Consider the following 24425-nt stretch of genomic DNA (forward strand, 5'->3'; position numbering starts at 1 on the left):
AGTCGATCCTAGGACTACCGTAATACGCTTTGGGTCTAGCTATACATGCCATTATGTGATTAATTGATAGTGTGGTGATTTACATTTGAATTTGTGTTTATTTATAGTAATGGATCCCGATCCCAACCGAAGCGATAGCTGATGATGTGGAGAGTGTGGCGCTTGCTCCCTTTACAAGGGACAGCGCGGACTCTCAACCTATTGCTAGCAATCCGAATGATGAGGCTAGGCAAGCTTTTTATAGCGTGATGAATGATTGGTTCAACCAATACATTCGAACTAATACTACTGTTCCACAACCTCCATTCCCGACTAATACAACCCCAAGACCTACAATACCTCCGAATCGACCAAATAAGGTCAAATAAGCCCCCAATTGACATAATCGGAAAACATGGGGCTACTGAATTTAAAGCTACGGATAGCAACGATGCCGAGCAAGCTGAATTTTGGTTGGACAACACTATCCGGGTACTCGATGAGCTATCTTGTACACCCGATGAATGCCTAAAGTGTACTATCTCCTTGCTACGCGATTCTGCCTACTATTGGTGGAGTACTCTGACTTCTGTTGTGCCCCGAGAGCAAGTAACTTGGGAGTTTTTCCAAACTGAGTTTCGGAAAAAGTATATCAGTCAGAGATTTGTTGATCAAAAACGAAAGGAATTTCTTGAGCTTAAGCAAGGTTCTATGTCAGTTACTGATTACGAGCGAAAATTTGTTAGACTTAGTAGATACGCTCGGGAATGTGTTTCGTCCGAGGCTATCATGTGTAAACGCTTCGAGGATGGGCTGAATGAAGATATAAAAATGTTCGTTGACATTCTTGAAATACGAGAGTTCGTAGTACTTGTCGAGCGAGCTTGTAAAGCCGAAGAGCTTAGAAAAGAAAAACAAAAAGTTGATGTGGGAACTGGGGAGTTTCGTAAAAGATCCTAGGGAAAGTCTCTTCAACAGGCATCGAAGAAATTTCGAGATGATGTGGGCCGGTCTAGAGGCACTTCGGGCCTTTTTAGCCGAGATCGTGATCGACCCCCTGTGGGTACACGAGGCACTTCGGTCACCAGTGTTGGGAATGAATGTCGAGACGAGCGGAGTGTCGACATTGTGGTAAATGGCATTCGGGAGTCAGAGGTTCCATGACCGCCTCGCTATAAGTGTGGATCACCGACCACTTTATCAAGGATTGCCCGAGGTTGCTGAACAAAATGTAAGTCGAGTGGGAAACCAGTGCTACTATCGCCGGGGTAGACCGTCTAGAAACACGGGCAATGCTAGTGGCGGTCGAGAGGATCTAGAGATGCTACAACCAGATCTCGAGGCTCGTGCACTGCTAGAGCTTATGCTATACGTGCCGCGAGGATGCTTCTTCACCGATGTTATTACTGGTACTTTTACTCTCTTTGAGACTAATGTAATTGCTTTGATTGACCCCTTGTTCTACTCATTCTTATATATGTGAAACCTTAGCATCCAAAGAAGACTTTACCTATTGAGTCTCTTCGAGTTCGTAATTCGGTGTCAAATCCTTGGGTCGTTACGTGCTTGTCGACAAAGTGTGTAAGAAATGTCCCTAGTAATTCGAGGTTCCTATTTTTCTACGGACTTGATGCTTCGCCGCTTGATGAATTTGATGTTATTCTTGGTTTGGATTGGTTGACCGTGCATGATGCGGTTGTGAATTGCAAAAGCAAGACTATGGATTTGAGGTGCAAAATAACAAGATGATCCGAGTTGAGTCTACGGACTTAAAGGGTTGCCACCGTAATATCATCAATGTTGGCCCGAAATATGTAAGAAAGGGTGCGAAGCATACCTTGCGTATGTACTTGATGATAAGGAGTTAGAAATAAAACCCGAATCTGTCTTGGTGGTTTGTGAATACTGGATGTTTTCCCAAGAATTACCGGGTTTGCCACTGCTCGGAGATAGAGTTTGGTATTGAGTTGGTACACGGACTACGCCGATTTCGATAGCTCGCATCGTATGGCACCAACCGAGTTAAAAGAGTTGAAAGCTCGGTTGCAAGAATTGACGGATAGAGGTTTCGCTCGACCAAGTTTCTCACCTTGGGGTGCACCAAGATTGTTTGTGAAAAGAAGAACGGAACCATGAGGTTGTGCATTGACTATCGTCAGCTGAATAAAGTGACGATAAAGAATAAATATCCGTTACCGCGTATTGCTAATTTGTTTGATCAACTAAAGGGAGCCTCAGTGTTTTCGAAGATAGATTTGAGATCGGGTTATTATCAGTTGCGGATTCAAGAACCGGATGTACCCAAAACTGCTTTCAGAACAAGGTACGGTCACTACGAGTTCTTAATGATACCGTTCGGGCTCACTAATGCCCCTGCGGTATTTATGGATTTGATGAATCAGATCTTCAGACAGTATTTGGACCGGTTCGTAGTTGTGTTCATTGACGACATCTTGGTCTATTCAAGAGATGAGACCGAACATGCTGAACACCTGAGATTAGTGTTGCAAATTTTACGGGATAAGCAGTTATATGCTAAGTTCAAGCAGCGTGAGTTCGGTTAAGAGAGGTTAGCTTCTTGGGTCATGTGGTATCTGCATCGGGTATTCGAGTCGACAGAGCAAAATTTCAGCCATACTTAACTGGAAGCCTCAGAAATATTACTGAGGTTCGGAGCTTTTTGGGGCTTGCCGGTTACTACCGACGGTTTGTAAAAGGTTTCTCGATGATAGCCACACCCATGACGAAGCTACTTCAAAAGATGTTAAGTTCGAATGGACGGAAAATGTCGAAAAGTTTTGATCAATTGAAAACTTATTTGACTAAAGCTCAATTTTTACCGCACCCGAATCGGGCAAAGAGTTTGTCATCTATAGTGACGCCTCCTACTTGGGTTAGATTGCGTATTGATGCAAGAAGGTCGAGTTGTGGCCTATCGTCGAGACAATTAAAGCCACATGAGAAGAATTATCCGACCCATGATCTCGAATTAGCTGCCATCGTATTCGCCTTGAAAATATGGCGACATTACTTATTTGGTGAGAAGTGCCATGTATTTTCGGATCACAAAAGTCTCAAATATTTGATGACTCAAAGAGACTTGAATCTACGACAAAGGCGTTGGCTTGAGTTGTTGAAAGATTATGAGCTGGTCATTGATTATCACCCGGGAAAGGCTAATGTGGTTGCGGACGCCTTAAGCCGGAAATCACTTTGCTTTATGAAGCGATGAATGTACACTTTTCTGTTCTACCCGACAATGTGTTAGTAGCTGAATTAAAAGCCAAACCATTATTGATTCATCAAATTCGTGAAGCTCAGAAAGTCGATGATGAACTGCTTGCAAAACGGGCTGAGTGTGTTCCGAACAAGGAATCGGAGTTTCAAATTGATGATGATGATTGTTTGAGGTTCAGAAGTCGTTTGTGTGTTCCAAGGAATTCGGAACTCATTTTGATGATTCTGAACGAAGCCCATTGTAGCCGAATGTCAATTCACCCGGGGAGTACGAAGATGTACAACGATTTGAAACGTCGGTTTTGGTGGCATGGTTTGAAACGAGACATCTCCGACTTTGTTTCGAGATGTTTAATATGTCAACAAGTGAAAGCGAAACATCAAGTGCCTTCAGGACTACTTCAGCCGATCACGATACTCGAGTCGAAATGGGATCGAGTCACAATGGACTTTGTGTCCGGACTGCCATTGTCAGCAAGTAAGAAGGATGCGATTTGGGTTGTTGTTGATAGAATGACTAAGTCGGCTCACTTTATCCCGTCGTCGGATTTTCATTAGATAAACTAGCTGAATTGTATGTTTCTCAGTTGTGAGATTACACGGGTACCAATTTCGCTGTGTGGATAGAGATCCGAGATTCACCTCGCGATTTTGGAAGAAATTGCAAGAAGCTTTGGGTACCAAGCTGCATTTTAGCACCGCTTTTCATCCACAAACCGATGGTCAATCTGGCGGGCAATTCGATACTTGAGGATATGTTGAGATGTTGCGTCCTTGAGTTTAATGGTTCATAGGAACGATATTTACCTTTGATTGAATTCGCACAACAATAGTTTTCAATCAAGTATTAAGATGGCACCTTACGAGGCTTTGTACGGGCGTAAATGCCATACACCATTGTTTTGGACCGAGCTCGGTGAAAGCAAAATTTTCGAGTGGATTTGATTAAAGATGCTGAATGAAAGTAAAAGTAATCCGTGAAAATCAAGATAGCCTCCGATCGTCGAAGTCGTGACGCGGATCTGAAACGAAAAGACATTGAGTATCAGGTGGGAGATAAAGTGTTTCTTAAAGTTTCGCCTTGGAAAAAGTTACTCGATTTGGCCAGTAAGGCAAATTGAGTCCGAGGTTCATCGGGCCATATGAAGTATCCGAACGAGTTGGTCCAGTTGCATATTGATTGATTTTGCCTCCTGAACTTGAAAAGATTCACGACGTCTTTCATGTTTCGATGCTTCGACGTTATAAATCTGATCCATCGCACATAATTAGTCCATCAGAGGTCAAAATTCAAACCGATATGAGTTATGAAGAAAAACCGATTCGTATCCTAGCTCGTGAAGTGAAGGAGTTGCGAAACAAAAGGGTTCCGTTAGTAAAAGTGTTATGGCTCAAACACGGGATGGAAGAAGCTACTTGGGAACCCGAGAACTCTATGAAAGAGCGTTACCCAAACCTATTTACCGGTAAGATTTTCGGGGACAAAAATTTCTTAAGTGGGGGAGAGTTGTGACAGCCCAAATTTGACCCTAGTCGGGAAGTGGTTTCGGGACCGCTAAACAGAGTCACCGAAATGTTTGAACGTAATATTTACTGTCTAGAATATGTAATTATGAATGTGTGAAAATTTCAAGCTTCGATTTAGTCGATTGCATGTGAATTCAGTTAGTAGGACTTGTGTGACACTTTTGAAATGTGATAGGCTAATCTATAAGGACCTAATAGTGCATGTAATCAAAAGGGAGGACTTGCACGTCAAATTTCCCCCCCTAATTGCTAGTGGCCGGCCATGACAAAGAGTGATGGGAAAAACATGTCATAAAACATATTGTGACAATGGTGTATGTAAGGAAAAATAAAATAATGAAAGGGAGGAGTGATGAAAAAAAAATGGTCTCATCCATTCTCCCCCCCCACTATTTTGCCGTGAGTTGAAGAAAAAAAGAAAAAAAAAATTGTTGTTCATCCTTTTTCATTTCTTTGAGCCGAAAATTCTAAGGAAGAAAGAAGGAGTTCTTGCTTCATGCTTGGTTTGGTAGAGGATTAGGAGGAGGTTTGGCCATACTTGTGTCTAGATTAAGGTATGTTTGAGGTTGTGCCATGAGATTCATGCATGTTTTTAGTTGCTAGCTTGAGTTCTAATTAGCCCATGGTTCAAATCTTTGCTATGTCATGGGGATGATATTCGGCCAAGGTGGATTTTGTGTTAATGCCATTGCATGCTAAATTTGAAGCTTGATAATGATACATGTGATGGTGGATTGAGGACTCTTGGATTTTCTTTTTAGCATTTTTGAGTGAGACATTAAGTTCTTTGTTTAACCATGACCAAAATTGAAATGGTATGGTGTTGTGATGTATCCGGCCATGGTATACCCATAAGTATGATTTATGCTTATTGCATGGTAGGTAAGATTTGTGTTTTGGATTTATGTTCATGTTTAGTTATAATCAACTTTGAGATTCGGCTCTTGAATATATATATATATATGTTTGCACATGACGTATTGGTATGGCATATACAATATCTCAAGGTATATACTTACATATGATGGTGTTTCGGTTATGGAGTACATGATGGATGCGTATTGAGTTATAATATGTAATGCATTAGTTAGTAAAAGGTATGCCATTTGTGTGTGGTATTGAGTATATAATTGGCCTCAACATAGACATGCATAATCGGCCACATGAATGAGTACATAGGTTGATGTGTTGTTCGGCCATAGGTAAGCATGTTGAAGGCTTTATCTTGACTTAGAAAATTCGGCTAAGGAGAGTACTAACTAATGTGTTGAGTTTGATTCATGATTCCGTACATATGTGACTTTAATGTCTAATGAATATGTGGGCTAAGTACCTTGAGTTCCTCTTTTCGATGCTCAAATGATTAAATCAATTTATTTGTTAAATTAAGCTCAAGAGCAAAGGGGAACTAAATCCGATAAAGGGAAGGAAAAAGTGGTCGAATAGCCATCGGAATCGTTCGACAACATCCGAGGTAAGTCTTCGAGTAATGACCCTACTTGAATTATATTGAAATGATTTGTCATATTATGGCGGATAGCCGAATGTGCGTAGGGACTACGTTGTAAAGTCAATTGAAATCATGCTCTTTGTGTGTGGCTATTGAGCGAAATTGGAAAGGTTTGATAAATGTTTTGGGTTTGAGCCTTAGTAACGAAAATGAAATATGGATGAGTCGTGATTATTGATATATGTGTGCATGAGCATTTGAATGATACCCGGGCTAAGCCTCGAAGGCATTTATGCTAGTGATTATATTCGGGCTAAGACCCGAAGGCATTTGTGCGAGTTGCTATATCCGGGTTAAGACCCGAAGGCATTTGTGCGAGTTGTTATATCCGGGCTAAGACCAAGGCATTTGTGCGAAGTTGCTATACCGGGCTAAGACCAAGGCAATTGTGCTTGTGGTTATATCCGCTAAATTCCGAAGAAACTTGGTTTGAAGGTGAGCGTTTTGTGCTGTAATAAATTCAATTAATACGCTCGAAAAACCCAAACGATAAGGTATGTTTGCATGTGCATCGGAAAAGTCGATTCGTTTGAAATAGTATTCGTTCAATCGACTAACGAACTTTCAGCTCTTAGATAGGTTGATACCTTGTGTATGTATGTTGATGAAGTGTGAAGTAAGTATGATAATGAGAATGTGTATAAATAAAGTGATTCATTTAGCTATGTGAACGTAATACTTTAGTCGAAGCCGATTTCATTACTTGAAACTTACTAAGCATTAAAATGCTTACCCCGTTTGCTTTGGCTCTTTGTTTTCTAGATTTTGTTCGTTAGCTATCGGATTATGGATCATCGAAGTCGAAGTCATCCACACTATCAAAGCCCTTTTGGTACTCTTTTAGTTGAACTCTGGATATGGCATGTATAGGACTACCCTTTGTTGTTTTTCAAGTACGTTTTGTGATGTATGTGTGTACAGCCATGCGAAAATGGCTCGTAGAAGTGGAGTATGGCATTAGACCATTTGTGTTTATGTATATATGTATGGTTTCATGATGTGACTATGGACTGGAATGGAAGTGTTGGTAAATGATCAGCCATTGGAATGGCTAAATATGATTATATGTGGACCTATGTATGACAAAACTCTAGTTGGTCCATGGAAACCACGAAATAGGTAAAGTTTACCTTGAAAATGATCTTTGGCGGCAGAAGGTGTGAATTTGAAAATTACTAAAATTTGAAGGAATGGAATTAAATAGTGAATAAATTATGTAATCGAACCTTGATGAATATATTTTCATATGAAAGTAACGAAATGAACATATGAACAGATATTAAGAGATATTAAAGTTCTCGTGAAACAGGGCGTAACAGTTTCGGATCCCTGTTCAATTTGAAAATTTATCATAAATTATCCAGAGACAATTAGAAGTCATGCCTTATATTTATAGATTCCCTTTTAGTCTAGTTTCATTAGAAACAAACAGAATGAGTATTGAAGCTCATGCATGGGAGATATCCAAGTCGTAATACATTTAGGCCGAGTAGTCGAACCCGAATCGGGGAGACTTTAACTAATAAACAGTACCAATTGACTGACCAAAATTCTAGAAATAAATCCACGATGGATTTCGTGAAAAATTCTGGAATCGCCGAGTTTTGGAACTCAAGATATGATTTTTAAGGCGACAAAGGACGCAGCTTAGCCACTGTCTGAAAATTTTTTAAATGGATTGTGAAAATAATTAAGTTAAGTTTATACGCACCTTGTGTTCGACTCGTGAACGGACTCGGCACGGGTGTTACAATCCTTCTTTTCACAAACAATACTGGTGCACCCAAGGTGAGAAACTCGGTCGAGCGAAACCTCTATCCATCAACTCTTGCAACCGAGCTTTCAATTCCTTTAATTCCGTTGGTGCCATACGATACGGAGCTATCGAAATTGGTGTAGTGCCGTACAAGTTCGATGCCAAACTCTACCTCCGAATGTGGTAACCCCAGAATTCTTCGGAAAACATCGGGATATTCACAAACCACTGTACCGATTCAAGTTTCTTTTCTTATTCTTTATTATCAAGTACGTATGCAAGATACGCTTCACACCCCTTTCTCACATATTTTGAGCTAACATCGAGGATATTATTGTTGGCAATCCATTCAAAACAAGAGACTCAACTCGGATTATCTCATTATTTGCACACCTCAAATCAATAGTCTTACTTTTGCAATTCACAACTGCATCATGTACGGTCAACCAATCCAAACCGAGAAAAACATCAAATTCATCAAACGGTAAAAGCATCAAGTCAGCCGGAAAACAGGAGCCTCGGATTATTAAGGGGCATTTCTTACACACCTTGTCGACAAGCACATAACGACCCAAGGGATTCGACACTCTAATAACAAACTCAGTAGACTCAACAGGTAAAGTCTTACTGGATGCTAAAGTCTCACATACATAAGAATGAGTAGATCCAGGGTCAATCAAAGCAATCACATTAGTATCAAAGAAAGTGAAAGTACCGGTAATAACATCAGGTGAAGGAGCATCCTCGCGTGCACGTATAGCATAAGCTCTAGCAGGAGCACGAGCCTCAGATCTGGTGATAACATCTTTAGACCCTCTCTGACTGCTGCTAGTGTTCCCCGTATTCCTAGGTGGCCTACCTCTTGCTATAGTAGCACCCAGTTTCCCACTCTGATTTACATTCTGCTCGCATAGCTTTGACAATCTTTGATAAAGTGGTCGGCTGATCCGTACCTATAACAGGAGCGGTCATGGAATCTACAACTCCCCGAATGCCATTTACCGCAATACTGGCACTCTGTCCTGTCCCGACGATCATTTCCAACACTGGCAACCGAAGTGACTCGCGTACTCATAGGGGGTCGATCACGATCTCATCTGGAAAAGCCGGAAGTGTCTTGAGATTAGCCTGGATCATTTCTAAATTTCTTTGATGGTTGTTGAAAGGGCTTTCCCAAAGATCTCTTATGAAACTCTCTTGCTTCCACTTCAGCTTTTCTTTTCTCCTTGCTGAGCTCTTCGGTTTTGCAAGCTCGCTCGACAAATACTACAAATTCTCTAATTTCAAGAATGCCAACATACAGTTTTATATCTTCGTTCAACCCGTCCTCAAAGTGTTTACACATGATAGCCTCAGACGAAACACATTCCCGAGCGTATCTACTAAGTCTGACAAACTTTCGCTCATAATCAGTAACTGTCATAGAACCCTGTTTAAGCTCAAGAAATTCTTTCCATTTCTGATCGATGAATCTTTGACTGATATATTTCTTGCGAAACTCGGTTTGAAAGAATTCCCAAGTAACCCGCTCTCTTGGCACGGCAAAAACCAAAGTATTCCACCAATAGTAGGCAGAATCACGTAACAGAGATATAGCACATTTTAAACATTCATCAGGTGTGCACAATAATTCATCGAACACACGAACGGTATTATCAAGCCAAAACTCACCGCTCAAAGATCATCACCGTCAAGAGCCTTGAACTCGGTAGCCCCATGCTTCAATCCTATCAACCAGGGCTTGTTCAACCTCAACAGTCAACTACGGAGATATTACAGTGCGGGGTTTGTATTATTCGGGGTGAGGGTTGTGCAACAGCCGGATTAGTTCGAACATATTGGGTAAACCAGTCGTTTATCATAGCATAGAAGGCTTGTTTTGCCTCATTATTTTGATTACTTGCATTAAATTGAGAGTCAATCGGTGCTGTCCCGTGTACAGGAGCAGGCGCTACACTCTCAATATCGCTCGACATCGCTTCGATCAGATCGTAATCCATTTCTATACGAAAACACATTTTTATCTATCAGAAATCACCACACTATCATATTAACACATAATGGCATGTATAGCTAGACCCATACTTATTACGGTAGTCCTAGAATCTACTAAACCGTAGCTCTGATACCAATAAAATGTAACACCCCGTACCCGAGACCGTTTCTGGAATCGAACACGAGGTGTTAACGGACTTAATTTATTACTTAAACAGCTCATACAATTCATTTTAAAATTTTCCAGACAAGCTGGCTAACTGCATCACAGTCACTTTAAAAATCATATCTCGAGTTCCAAAACTCAAAATCCAATTCCGTAAATTTTTCCTAAAACTAGACTCATACATCTATCTACGAAGTTTTTTCTAGAATTTTTGGTTTGGTCAATTAGTACAGTTTATTAGTTAAAGTCTCCCCCATTTCAGGGTTTGACTACTCTGACCTCTGTGTATTACGAATCAGATATCTCCCTGTATAAAGCTTCAATGACTATGCCGTTTGTCTCTAATAAAACTAGACTCAACAGTGAATCTGTACATATAAATCAGGACTTTTAATTATCTTTGTAAAATTTATGGTGAATTTCCAAAGTCATAACAGGGGATCCAGAAATCGCTCTGGCCCTGTTTCACAAAAATTTAAACATCTCATAAAATATAGCTCATATACATGTTTTATTTCTTCCATATGAAAATAGACTCATCAAGCTTCGATTCCATAACTTATTCATTATTTAATTCCATTTATACTATTTTTAGTGATTTTTCAAATTCATGTCACTACTGTTGTCTGAATCTATTTTGTGATAAATTTTACCTATTTCATGGTTTCCATGGATTAGCTAGCAATTTGACATACATAGCACCAAATATGATCATGATTAGCCATTCCAATGGCTAATCATTACCAAGCATTTCCATACCTCTCAATAACCATATCATAAGACCATATATACAAAATGATTATAATGCTATACTCAAAATATATATGCCATTTTCGCATGCCTATACAAATATATATACATTACCAAAAGATACTTAATTAACAACAAAGGTCGGTCCTATACATGCCATTATCAAAGTTCAACTAAGAGAGTACCAAAAAGGGGCTTAGATAGTGTGGATGACTTCGACTTTGACACTTCCGAGTCCGGTAGCTGACGAACAAAATCTATAATACAGAGAATTTAAGCAACAGAGTAAGCGTTTCGATGCTTAGTAAGCTTATAAGTAAGGAAATCATTTGAAACAAAAACATAAAAGAAAGAGCATTCATAAGGATAAATAATTGTCTATGCACAAGATCACATATTCATTTTAATTTACACTTCTATCAATATGTTTACATATTCGAAGTCAAACTTAACTAAATTTCATTTGAATCAATTTCATGTAACTCGAGTGAGCTATAGACTTCATATAACCCTAAGGAATGGCCGGGAGAGCATTATTCGATTACATAATCACAACTTATACTGTATCACATTTTTCCAATGTATATACGATCCATACCTGGTCATATTAGGGATTATGAACACATTAATCGGAATTATTACGACAGAATCGCGCCTTTCCAAACATAATTACTTTCAGAATTTGGCTCAGATGTAACAACTAGAATGAATGCCTTTGGGACTTAACCCGATTATAATAACCCGCACGAATACCTTTGGGACTTAACCCGGTTATAATAACCCGCACGAATGCCTTCGGGACTTAACCCGGTTATAGTAACTAGCACAATTGCCTTCGGATCTTAGTCCGGATATAGTAACTAGCACAAATGCCTTCGGATCTTAGTCCGGATATCATCCGAATAATCATGCACATATATCAATATATCATAACACATCTGTATTTCATTTTCATTACTACAACTCAAGCACAAGACACTTATCAACCATTCCCATTTTCGGCTCAATAGCCACATACAAAGAGCATGATTTCGATTTGCTTTATAAGATGATCTCTATACACATTCGGCTACCAGTCATAAGTATAAACTAATTACCTCGATACATAATTCAAATAGAATCATTATATCACCGTTTATTTGTTATGCTTATATGTCGTGATTTAATCAAATCATAAACTAAGTTCCATTACTCAAAGACTTACCTCGGATGTTGTCGAACGATTTCAACGGCTATTCGATCACTTTTTCCTTTCCCCTATCCAACTTTGATCCTCTAAGCTCTTGAGCTAAATCAAACAATTTACTTCCCAAATCAAACATAGTCATACGGCATCCATATACATTTTAGAACCAATTCACTTGAATTAATTGCCCACTTAAGTCTCTCATCATTTCATTTTCAAATTTGTATATTTGGTAAGTCACATTAAACAATTATACATATAGCTTTAATACATTTTATACTAGCGAAATGTACCATCAAGATATACTTTACTCAAATAATTTACCTTGGCGAACATGTACAATGTTTTGTAGCTTAATAATTATAATATACATCATGTATTTATAATATTTATGCGCCAATTATCCATGGTCATACACACACACAATCAAAAATAAATACCAAAATTTTCATATCCTTTATGCCCTAAGTCAATACACTTGTCATGTTCACCTACATTTTTCAACAATTTCTTCTTAATCAAACGCATATTTGGCTAGAACCATGGAAATTTTAGCAATTTTTTAATTTAACACCTAATCGATTATAACACATTTAAGCATTCTTTTCATTTTATTAACTCAAACCACATACATTACTCAAGTACAACATTTTCGTATTCGGCATTAGCATCAAACATAATAGCCAATTCTTCCCACTTTGAATCTATGCATCTATTTGATCGTAGTTTGTTCAAGCACTCATACAACAAGATTCATCCAATTTAACAAGAAACAAAAACCTTATTTCTCCATAGCTACTATGGCCGAAAGTTCTAGGCATCTCAATACCGAAATTTCTAACATGAGTTACCTAAAGAACTTGGTGATTAGTTCAAATTTGTCTAACATTTGAAAAATTTACATGAATTTCATACCCCAATGAAGACCTAAATGACCGAATGGCTCCTTTCTCCCCAACTCTTCTTCTCTTTCGGTTTTTGGAAAGAAACAAGGTGAATACTTTGTTGTTTTCACTCACCTACTATTTTATTTCTTTATTTTATTACATTCATTCATGATAATATGGCATTTAACTAAATAAAGCTTATAAAAATTATCATATTTTATAATATAATAGTAACATGGCCGGCCACTAACTAGAAATGGGTAAATTAACATGCAAAACCATTCCTTTAAACACATGCATTATTAAACCATTAAAAATTAACCAATCACATTTCAAAAGTATCACATATAAGTCCTATTGAATAAATTCACATGCAAATGACCAAATCAAAGCTTGAAACTTTCACACTTGTATTTACTCACTTCATAAACATGAAATATAACTTATAATTATTTTTATAGCTCGGTTTTGTGGTCCCGAAACCACTTTCCGACTAGGGTCAAATTAGGGCTGTCACACTAGTGGCAAAATGGTCATTTCATCGAAGAAGTGAAATGTTGTTTGCCTAATTTATTTAGTGTCTAAATAAGTGCATTATGCTATTATAGATCAAGAAAAACCAAATACAAATCTAGACCAGGGGAAAGCCAAGCAAATCGACTAGTCGCCACATTTTGTAATCCGAGGTAAGTTACATGTAAATAGTACAACTACATTAATAATATATGTATTTGAATTGTACTGAAATTATTATAGCATAAATTTCTTGATTATGGAAATGAGAAAATGTGATGAGAATAGATATAGTAGAATTCCAAATTGAACCTTAGGAAATAAATTGGATATTCATGCCATGACGTTTCGGCCACATTATGAGAGCTAGTGTAAGACCATGTCTGGGACATGGCATCGAAACTAAGACGAGTGCTAGTGTAAGACATGTCTGGGACATGCTTTGGCCACAAGACGTAAGCCAGTGTAAGATATGTCTGGGACATGCATCAGCTACGAGATGTGTCAGTGTAAGACCATGTTTGGGACATGGCATTGGCACAAATATGCAGAACTTGTGTAAGACCATAACTGGGACATGGCATCGACACCTAACCCAATGTTTGAGGCTAAATGAATATCTGATAATGTTCCAAATGGTTCAATGGTGAAAGTGTGATTTCAAGTTCACAAGGAAAGTATAATCGTGTTGTGAGTGGTACAGGTACCTATATGGTATGTATGAAATGTGAGCTCAATATATGCTATATGAGGTATATTGAATATTGATGAGTAAGTTTTGCTTATTCCACTTGTGTATTATGATACTTGTTGATGAATGGTAAAGTTATGTTGAATATTTATTTATGTGCAACTTACTAAGCTTTATGCTTACTCCTTCTCCTTTTTCATTTTCTTATAGTTCCGCCTATCTAGCTCAAGGACCAAAGGAAGTCATAGATATCAATCACACTATCAATCGAAGCATTCGGTATAGTTTGATTTATATTTTTGAATATGGCGTGTATAGGGCTTAGACTTTACTATTTTTATGTCATTGAGAACTGGCCAAATGTGTTTGCTTGGGTTGGAAACCCTTCATTTTGTATTAAGCCTTGAATGATGGAAAATATTCATTTTGATATATGCAAATAAAGTTACTCTCATGAATGAGTAATTTCTTAATTGATATGTAGTCTATTATGGCTGATTGGTTTAAAAAAGTTATTCTTGTATTGGTGTGGTTGCTATTATATAGGTTGTGTAAGTAAGGGTGGCAAATAGGCTTGGTAAATAGCCTTATATTGTCCACACGGGTAGACACACGGGAGTGTGTCTAAGCCGTGTGTGACGCACGGTCTGCCCTATGGCCGTGTGGTCCAACCGTGTGGCCCCTGCACGTAAAAATTTCAAGTCATTATGCATGATAGTAAACACACAGGCAGAGACATGGTCGTGTGTCTCAACTGTGTGATGGACACGGCCGCACACGGGCGTGTGCCTTGGCTGTGTGACATTTTGGGGATTTTGACGTCAGAAACAGAATGTCCATGTTTTTGCACACGGGCTAGGAGACGGACGTGTCATAGTCGTGTGAAGGACAAGGGCCAGGGGCACTGGCGTGTGCCAGGCCATATGAAAACCCCTGTAGGTGTGAAATTAGAATTAATTCCACACGGGTGGAGGATACAGGCGTGTCCCTGTATTGCTTAGGTCATGTGAGCCACACGGGCCATCAACACGACCATGTTGAAATGGCCACACGGGCGTGTGCCCTATTTTAAAGTAAAATTTTTTATAGATGGTTTAAGGACCCGGCTGATCCCGAATAGTTTTCAATGGCCGATTTAGGGCTCGTAGGCCCATAATAAGAAGTTTAAAGTATACATTGAAAAGGTTCTAAAATGGGACCAAGTCTTGGTGACTTGTGGAACGTTTGTGTGCATGAGATCGAGTTAGGTAATGCCTCGTATTCTGCTCCGTCGTGGGTTACGGGAATGGGGTGTTACAGGGGAGATGATATCAGCCATTGTTGGATAAACTAAATATGTACTATTTGCAGCGCTATTTCCACAAACATCCTAATAGAACGACTTATTGCGGCGTTTTTCGGTTAGTGCCACTAATGTTATATATTTGTGGCATTTTCGATCCAAACGCCACTAAAACTGCGTTTAAAAGCCTAATTTGTTGTAGTGAGGTCAAATACTAATGTGAGATAGAAAAATTTTAAATCCAATTAAGGAGAAAGTATTAAAGTTTGAAATATCATTCATTAAATCTTTAAAATAACAATATTTTTTTATATATAAGTTTTTTAAATGACAAGAAATAATTATTGTTTCAATTTTCAAATATAGAAAACAATAATTTTCTTCATTTAATTGCAAAATTCACGTCTTGACTCATATATAAGTGGTGATTAAAGTTATTTTTAAACATCCGTATAGCACAAGTTCAAACCATGTTACCCCATACTTACCCTTAATATCATATAAAAGAAATACTTATCCATTATTATTTTCAATCTATTTAAATTGGTATTGAATGTGATTCTTTTTCTCACATTACTTGGTTTGCAATTTCAATTTCAGTTGGTACAATTTCCATAAGGGTTGAATTACCATTATAATTTGTACTTGATGTTGGGAAGTAATCTTTTCCTACAAGGGTCACAAAAACTAATCATAATAATCCTTTATTTTAATTACTTTTTCAGTACATCTTTGCAAAATATTATTGGTAATATTGTTGAAATTGGAATTTAGAAAAATTTATTGACATGTTAATGTTAACTTTTTTGGTGACATGAAGATTAGGGTATCTTTATATTTATATATATATGAAGTTTATGTCTAATGCAATGCAGTCATAAAAAAATGTCTAATGCATTGCAGCCATAAAAAAAAAGTCTAATACATTGTATAATGGAATCATAAATTTACTAGGAATAAACCAAAAGAAAATTTCTAAATCCTACAAGTTATAAACTAGTAATGGATTAAATACAAATTCTACAGACACCAAACTAATAATGCAATCTCCCGTTAAAAGTTACATCCAATAATATTCGGATTTTAAATTCCAACATTTACAATCCCTACTATACCTCAAAACTGCAACTTAGAAAAAACACCGTCTTATGAAACCCTAATCCTCAAAGTAATCCCTTTTATTGGTTATGGGTACAGCTTTAGCGCTACACTGAGTTAGCATTTTCATCTCTTAGTGAGGGGGACGTTGAATTGTCTGAAAGCGGGCAGCGCACAACCGGGAACAGGGTCGTAGTCTGGTAGTTCCTCATCTCTCATCCCCATTAGGTGGCTTGAAAGCAACCTTGCCTCTCAGCAACTCCCACTTTGCTCTCATCACCCATTATTTACACCTGCATCCATCCTTTCTTCTTTTTCTCTCTTGCAACATCAATCTGTTACATGTGGACCCAAATATTAGATGTAGAGAGTTCATGCCTTCCAACTAGCTCTTGTATTCATTTCTTACAATATTCGTCCTTCAAATGTTTATGATTTTTGACCCATCGACTTTCCTAATATAAAGCTTTTTATTCGTTTTGTATTATTTAATGGTAATATCAAACACGTTATTTCTATTCTAAATTATGCCCTATATTTCACATTATTCTAATTATATCTTTAAACTAATCAATATATATCAATTAAATTATTTTATTATTAAATTAGTTAATTTAATCGTTAAATAGTATGTCAAATCGTATGTGATATATTGAAAATGAAAATTTTAAGAACAAAGAATATTGTAAAAATAAATATTTTAAAATGTGAGTTTAAAGGTTTTCAAAACTTTTACAAAATTTTATCATTCACTCTTTTTTTTCCAATTTTACTTTATGTTTAGTTTTTATTAATTTTAAAAGTTAGGCAGCAATTTTTTTATTTAAAATTTTCATGTTAACTTTAGTTAAATAAGATTTGGCGTGTCATGTAATAATTAAATGAATAAAAATATCTGATTGATATAACATCTATAATTTAAATATGTAATTAAAAATTTTATAATTTAAGAATCTATTTATAATGCAAGTCATACTTGAATATTTGATGAAATTAACTCATATTTTATCTTTAATTTCATATTCAAATCATTTAACAACATATATCCACTTTTTTTTCTTTTATCAAAGAGGATCTAGATTTTTTAATATACAACTTTTACCATTATTATTATTATTATTATTATTAAGGAATTGTTTGGTCAATAATGATCTGCAGTGGAGTAATATCTTTTGGATTTGGCACGTCAAACATAGATACTTTCCAATGTTTCCTTCAGTATAAGAAAATGAGCATTAGCAAAAAATTTCATAATGATATTTTGTGTAATTTGTATAATATAACAATGAAATCTTTATAGTATATATTTATAATAATATTTAAATAATTTTATTATAGGTTCTAAGTATATCATTCTTTTTAACATAATGTTTAGAATTACCTATAGTCTCTCTCTAACCCATAAATAAGAGGATATTTCCATATCAATCTAACTAAAACCCAATCAATCTGATTTTTAATTTTATACTCAAAAATATTTTTTAAAAATTATAATTTTAATAACGACTTTAAAATATCCATACATAATTTATTTATTTTGTTAATCACAACAGCACAATTTATTATTACAAATTCTTAATGAAATGCATAACAACAAAACAAACTATTCTTTTCCATGAATTAATTTTGTTTTTCAATAAAACCACATAATTGATGAACGTGTTATGGAAAGGATTTAAATTTGTTTTTCAATTAAACGACATAATTGATGAACGTGTTATGCAAAGGATTGCTACCCATATTAAAGCATTACTTATTTTCGTTAAAAATATACTAAACATCATTAAAGGCATTACTTATTTTCGTTAAAGATACACTAAACATCATTTAAGAAAAGAATTCATCCATTTTGTTGTAAAATAAACTAATAATTATATTACACCAGAGGGATCCATTCATTTATTTTAGACATCAATCCTTTTTACTAAAAAATAACATTCTTTTTTATAACCATTTAAGAGATCAATCACTTTTTCTCAAAGATGCACTAATCATTATATTAAGAAAAACGACTGATTTTTATCTATCTAAAAAATTCATTGATCCTTTTATTCAGAAATAGGATCAGTCCCTATATTGAAGGGATTAGTCCCTTTTTCCATAAAAAAGAATTGTTTTAAGGGATCGATCTATATAGATGTAATACATGTGAAATTTTGAAAGTATTTATATTTTAATTTTATGATTTTTCAAATTAGTTTCTTCTGCAAATATATTTGTTTTTTTTTTGTAACTTCCTAAACCCGGCCTAGATGTTATTGCCGAATCTGGCGATGTTACATGGAATGGAATTTGAAAATTAAATTCATCAAGTTAAAGTTGTTTCTCTTATTAACTTTTATTTATCTCTAGTCAGTTGCAAAACTTATTTCCTCGCTAATCTAATTTGTTTAAAAACATATCTCGTAGCAGAAGCTTTTAAACCATGATATTTGAAGAAAATCGTTCGTATTTAGGAAAAATGTTGATTTTAATAAAATCAAGTTTTCATTGTAGTTCAAAATCTCATGAAAATAGTTTAAACCCAAAACAAAAGCAAACAATCCAAAAGTCCAAATTACATCAAAACAACCCATAAAAATAATGAATAAAATCATAAATGAAGTTTAAACTGTGCGATAAACATGTGGTCACTATAGAGTCCTCCGCTGCGCCGAACCGTCAAGTCTGGGGATTACCTGCACAGTTTAACAAAAAGGGGTGAGTTTACGTAAACTCAGTGTGTAATCCCCACAGAAAACATGCATACAGTTAATTAGCAGTAAACAGTCATATGCAATCTGGGCCTAAGCCCATTATAGTTCCAGTATTCAGTATCAGTTATGCACTAGGGCCTTAGCCCATCACAGTAACAATCATGCACATAGTAACAAGTAACAGAGTCCTACCCACCAGTCTCTACACACCATCTCCGTCCATCCCTACACTCCATGTGGGGTTTAAAAACTCCCAACCATCCCTACACTCCAAGTAGTAACGAATGCGGCACATTATTAGTAGATTTACAGCTGAGCTGCCAGATATTGTGCTTAAAAGCCTTTCAGTACACTTCCTTCATATATCATCATCCCAACCCAATGCAATACAGACATACAATAAATGACATGCTATTACATGACTAACAGTTACACATACAGTTCAGTATACATGCATATAAGCATCATGCTCAGTCATACATCATGCATTCAATTTACGCATATAGGGGTCCAAGTAGTGCTTGTCGACCCCACTCTAGGTTCACTGCCGAATGGGGCGACCCGTGCAACCTTAAGAAACTTTTCAGTTAAATGGGCCCACATGCTTATGTGGCCTGCATGTGGGCCCACACGCCCTAAATTTGTCTTGGCCGTGTGATCCCCAAAATCCCACACGCTCGTGTGGACTATCCGCGTGGACCCACACGCCTACCTGGCCCAGATTAGTCTAGCCCGTGTGTCGCACATGGCTTACCTAACCATCACACAGTTGTGTCTTGCGTGCACGGCCTGGCCTTGTCAATCACATGCTCGTGTCCCATCACAAGGGCGACCAAGCGCTTGTGTGGCGTCAATAGTGTATACCGATTGATGCTAAAACACTCCTGAGATATCCAGCACCTAAAATTGACTAATATTTCCCAATTCAGTCACTTAAACCATCCTTCAATCAAAAACATAGCGAGGTCGACCATTTATAATATATCAAAACCTTACCTTCGATTGAGAAATAGAAATTTCTAACACTACAACGACGATAGAGAAACTTCAACCCCTTAAATATCCCCTAAACACAAAACAAAAACCCCTCAATTACTGTTTAGCCAAAAGAATGTTAAGAATCTAGCAATATGGAACTTACCGATTAAACGAAAACAAACGTTGCACAACGGAGATGACTTGAACAAGAAATCAAAAATAAGATAGGGAGAGTGAGATAGAAAATTTGGTAGAGAGGGAGAAGGGAGCAAAATTTTTTTTAAAAAGAAACCCCAAATGAATATCCTGATAACCCCTTATCCCAACTCCCCATAATCCTCTCCACCAAACTCTCCACTGCTTAGACGTCTAACAAAACTCAAACTCTCTCTCTTAGAGTCGAACAAAAATATTTTCTATGCAGGGATTCGAACAAAAGACCTTCAGCTGACTAACACTCCACTTAACCACCAGATCAGCAGGCCCATCCTATTAAGTACCTACAAACTTTTAATTAAAAGCCTACTAGCTAGGAGTAGGGGTTAAGTCAGAAAAATACCAAAGTTTGCCAAATGCCAGGCTTAAATTTGGGACCTCTCACACACACTCAGAATACTTAACCACATAAGCAGACATATATTTTTGTCACATTTTCATAATAACAAAAAAGGAAAATTTTGGAGCGTTAGAACTCTACCCCTTAAAAGAAAATTTCGTCCTCAAAATTTACCTGGTCAGAAAAGTTGAGGTTACTGCTAACGCATCACGTCCTCAGGTTCCCACGTAGCTTCCCCAGTGATATGATTACGCCACAGAATCTTCAACAGTGGAATGAACTTCTTCCCCTGAGAACCTTAACGTCATGATCCAGAACATGAACTGGCTCCCCCTCAAAGGTCAAGTCTGGCCCAACCTCAATCTCCTCAACAGGGACAATATGTGAGGGATCAGAGCGGTAGCACCTCAACATCGAGACGTGGAACACATTGTGAATACAGTCTAACTCTAGAGATAGTGCCAACTGATAAGCGACCGGTCCCACTCGTTTTAGAATCCGGTACAACCCAATAAACCTAAGGCTCAGCTTGCCTTTACAATCGAACTTCAGAATCTTTTTTCATGGCAAGACCTTGAGAAATACGAAGTCCCCCACAGAATACTCAATCTCGCATCTCTTCATATCCGTATAAGATTTTTATTTGTTCGATGCCGCTTTCAGTCGATCCTGAATCAATCTGACCTTATCCTCAGCCTCAGTAACCAACTTAGGACCCAAAACACGTCTTTCACCCAACTCAGTCCAACACTAGGGAGTGTGACACTTACGACCATACAGAGCCTCGTAAGGTGCCATCTAATGCTAGACTGGAAACTGTTACTGTAAGCAAACTCCACTAGCGGTAGATACTCCTCCCAACTACCTTGAAAATCAATAGCACAACTCCTCAACAAATCCTCCAGTATCTGAATCACCCTCTCCAATTGACCATCGATTTGAGGATGGAACGTAGTACTGAAGTCCAACCTTGAACCCAGAGCCTTATGTAGCTTCTTCCAAAACCAAAACGTGAAGCGAGGATCCCTATCAGATATAATCGAAATCGGTACCCCATGTAGTCTCACTATATTAGAAATATAAAGCTTCGCCAGCTTTTGCAGAGAATAACCTGTCCTAACTGATATGAAGTGCGCAAACGTGGTCAATCGATCCACGATGACCACACTGAATCCTTCTCAGTGGGTGTTAAAGGCAACCCGCTAACGAAATCCATTGTTACTCGCTCCCATTTCCATAACAAAATCTTAACCAACTACAGCAACCCCAGAGGCAGCTAATGCTCAGCTTTAACCTGCTGGCATGTCAGATATCTAGCCACAAAATCAGTAACCTCTTGCTTCAATCCTGGCCACCAATACAACACTCAAAAAACTCAGTACATCTTATTCCCACCAGGCTGCATAGCGTAAAGGCTACTATGTGCCTCTCTTAGTATAGACGATCTCAAATCAGAATCATTCGGTACATATATTCGGCCTCAGAAACACAATACACCCTCAGAGTTCAACCCAAAATCTGTAGTGCTACCACCCAATCTATCAGAACTGAAGACCTAAAGACTCATCCTTCAGTTGTTTACCCTTAATTTACTCGATCCAAGTTGGTTTGACTTGTAGCTAAGCCAACAAACTCCCATTTTCGAACAAGCTAAGTCGAGCGAACATCGCTCACAAATCTATCATAACCCTACAGCTCAATGCATCAGCCACAACATTGGCCTTACCAGGATGGTACTCAATGGTACAGTCGTAATCCTTAGGTAGCTCAACCCATCTATGCTACCTAAGATTCAACTCCTTCTTAGTAAGGTGCTCGTCATGCTCATCCTCGATTCTCAAATAAACCAATATATCATCGATGAACACCACAACAAATTGGTCCAGATAGGGCTTAAATACTCGATTCATCAGATCTATTAAAGCTGCCGATGCATTCAGTCCAAATGGCATCACTAGGAACTTGTAGTGACCATATCGAGTCCTAAACGTCGTCTTATGTATGTCAGCCTCTTTAACCCTCAACTAATGGTACCCAGAACGGAGATCAATCTTAGAGAATATCGAAGCTCCTTGAAACTGGTCAAACAGGTCATCGATCCTCAATAACGGATACTTGTTCTTGATAGTCAGCTTATTCAATTGCCGGTAGTTAATAAACATCCTCATGGATCCATCCTTCTTCTTAACAAACAGTACCAGTGCTCCCTACGGAGACATATTAGGGCGAATGAACCCACGATCCAACAACTCCTAAATCTGAGTCTTAAGCTCCGTAAGCTCTTTTGGTGCCATTAGATAGGGAACGATAGACACTAGAGCTGTACCATGGAAAAGCTCAATCCCAAACTCTACTTCCCAATTCGGAGGTAAACCCGGTAGCTCCTCAGGGAAGACGTCTAAGTAGAGTCCCCAGAAGCGGAAACACTTACATAGGCCAACTACGCCTCACATCCCTTATGAACTAGTTTCTCAGCTACAAGTGCAGAAATCACGTTAGATAGATAGTTCTGGCGTTCTCCAATCACGACTACTTCATCATTCTCCTCAGTTCTCAAGACAACCCTCTTAGCCGCACAATCCAAGCTTACACAATGCTTGACCAACCAGTCCATCCCCAGAATCAGATTGAACTCTCCAAATGGAAGCTCCATTAAATTGGCCAAAATGATCGCCCCTTAACCTCCAACAGTACATCTTTGAATAACTTATTAACCCTTATAGACTGCCCCAACAGACTCAGTACAGTAACCTCACTAGAAGTATTCTCAACTAAAATCCCCAATATTTTTGGCACAATGCTAGCTACATAAGAATGTGTGGAACTTATGTCTATCAATAAAAGATAAGGTACATCATAAATTAAGAATGTACCTGTGATAACATCCAGAGCATCTCTGTCCCCTCGGTGACGTGTAGAATAAACAAGAGCAAGCTACCTCACCTCAGTCTGTCCAACACCTCTGCCCGGTGCTCTCTGTCCATGACCCATACCACTACCACCCCTAGCCTGATCACGGCCTCTCGGTGGTTGCTGTGCTACCCTCTATGGCTATGCAATACCAGTACCCTGAGCTTACATTTGATCGGCCCTTAATAGACACTCCCTAATACGGTGATCCAAATATCCACACCTTAGACATGCCCCAGTCTTCCTCTAACACTCGCCTTGGTGGCGTCTACCACAATCTACACATGGTTGTAGTCCAATGGCAATAACAAGAGGCCCAGCTCTAACTGGCCCATCAAATCTAGCCTTTTTTATAGACCTCTGTACAGAACTCGAGGGCTCCGAATCCCTCTTGTTCTTACCCCTCTCTCTATCTCTGTTTTGGCACTCAGTGCGCTTAACATCCTCGGTGATCTTCATATTCTCGACCAGAACAAAAAAATCTCACTCCCTCTGTAGAGCTATCAGAACTCTCAAATTATCTCTAAGGCCATTCTCAAAGTGGACACACCTCTCATACTCTGATGCTTCCATACCTCGCGCATAGCAGCTCAATCCTAGGAACTCGGCCACTGATCGATCCCCCTAAGTAAGATGCAAAAACTCTCTCCTACGAGCGTCTACTTAACTGGCTCCCACATATTTCCCTTGGAAGGTGGCCTTAAAGAA

This window comes from Gossypium arboreum, chromosome 4 (genome assembly GCF_025698485.1).
Source record: "Gossypium arboreum isolate Shixiya-1 chromosome 4, ASM2569848v2, whole genome shotgun sequence".
Lineage (NCBI taxonomy): Eukaryota > Viridiplantae > Streptophyta > Magnoliopsida > Malvales > Malvaceae > Gossypium > Gossypium arboreum.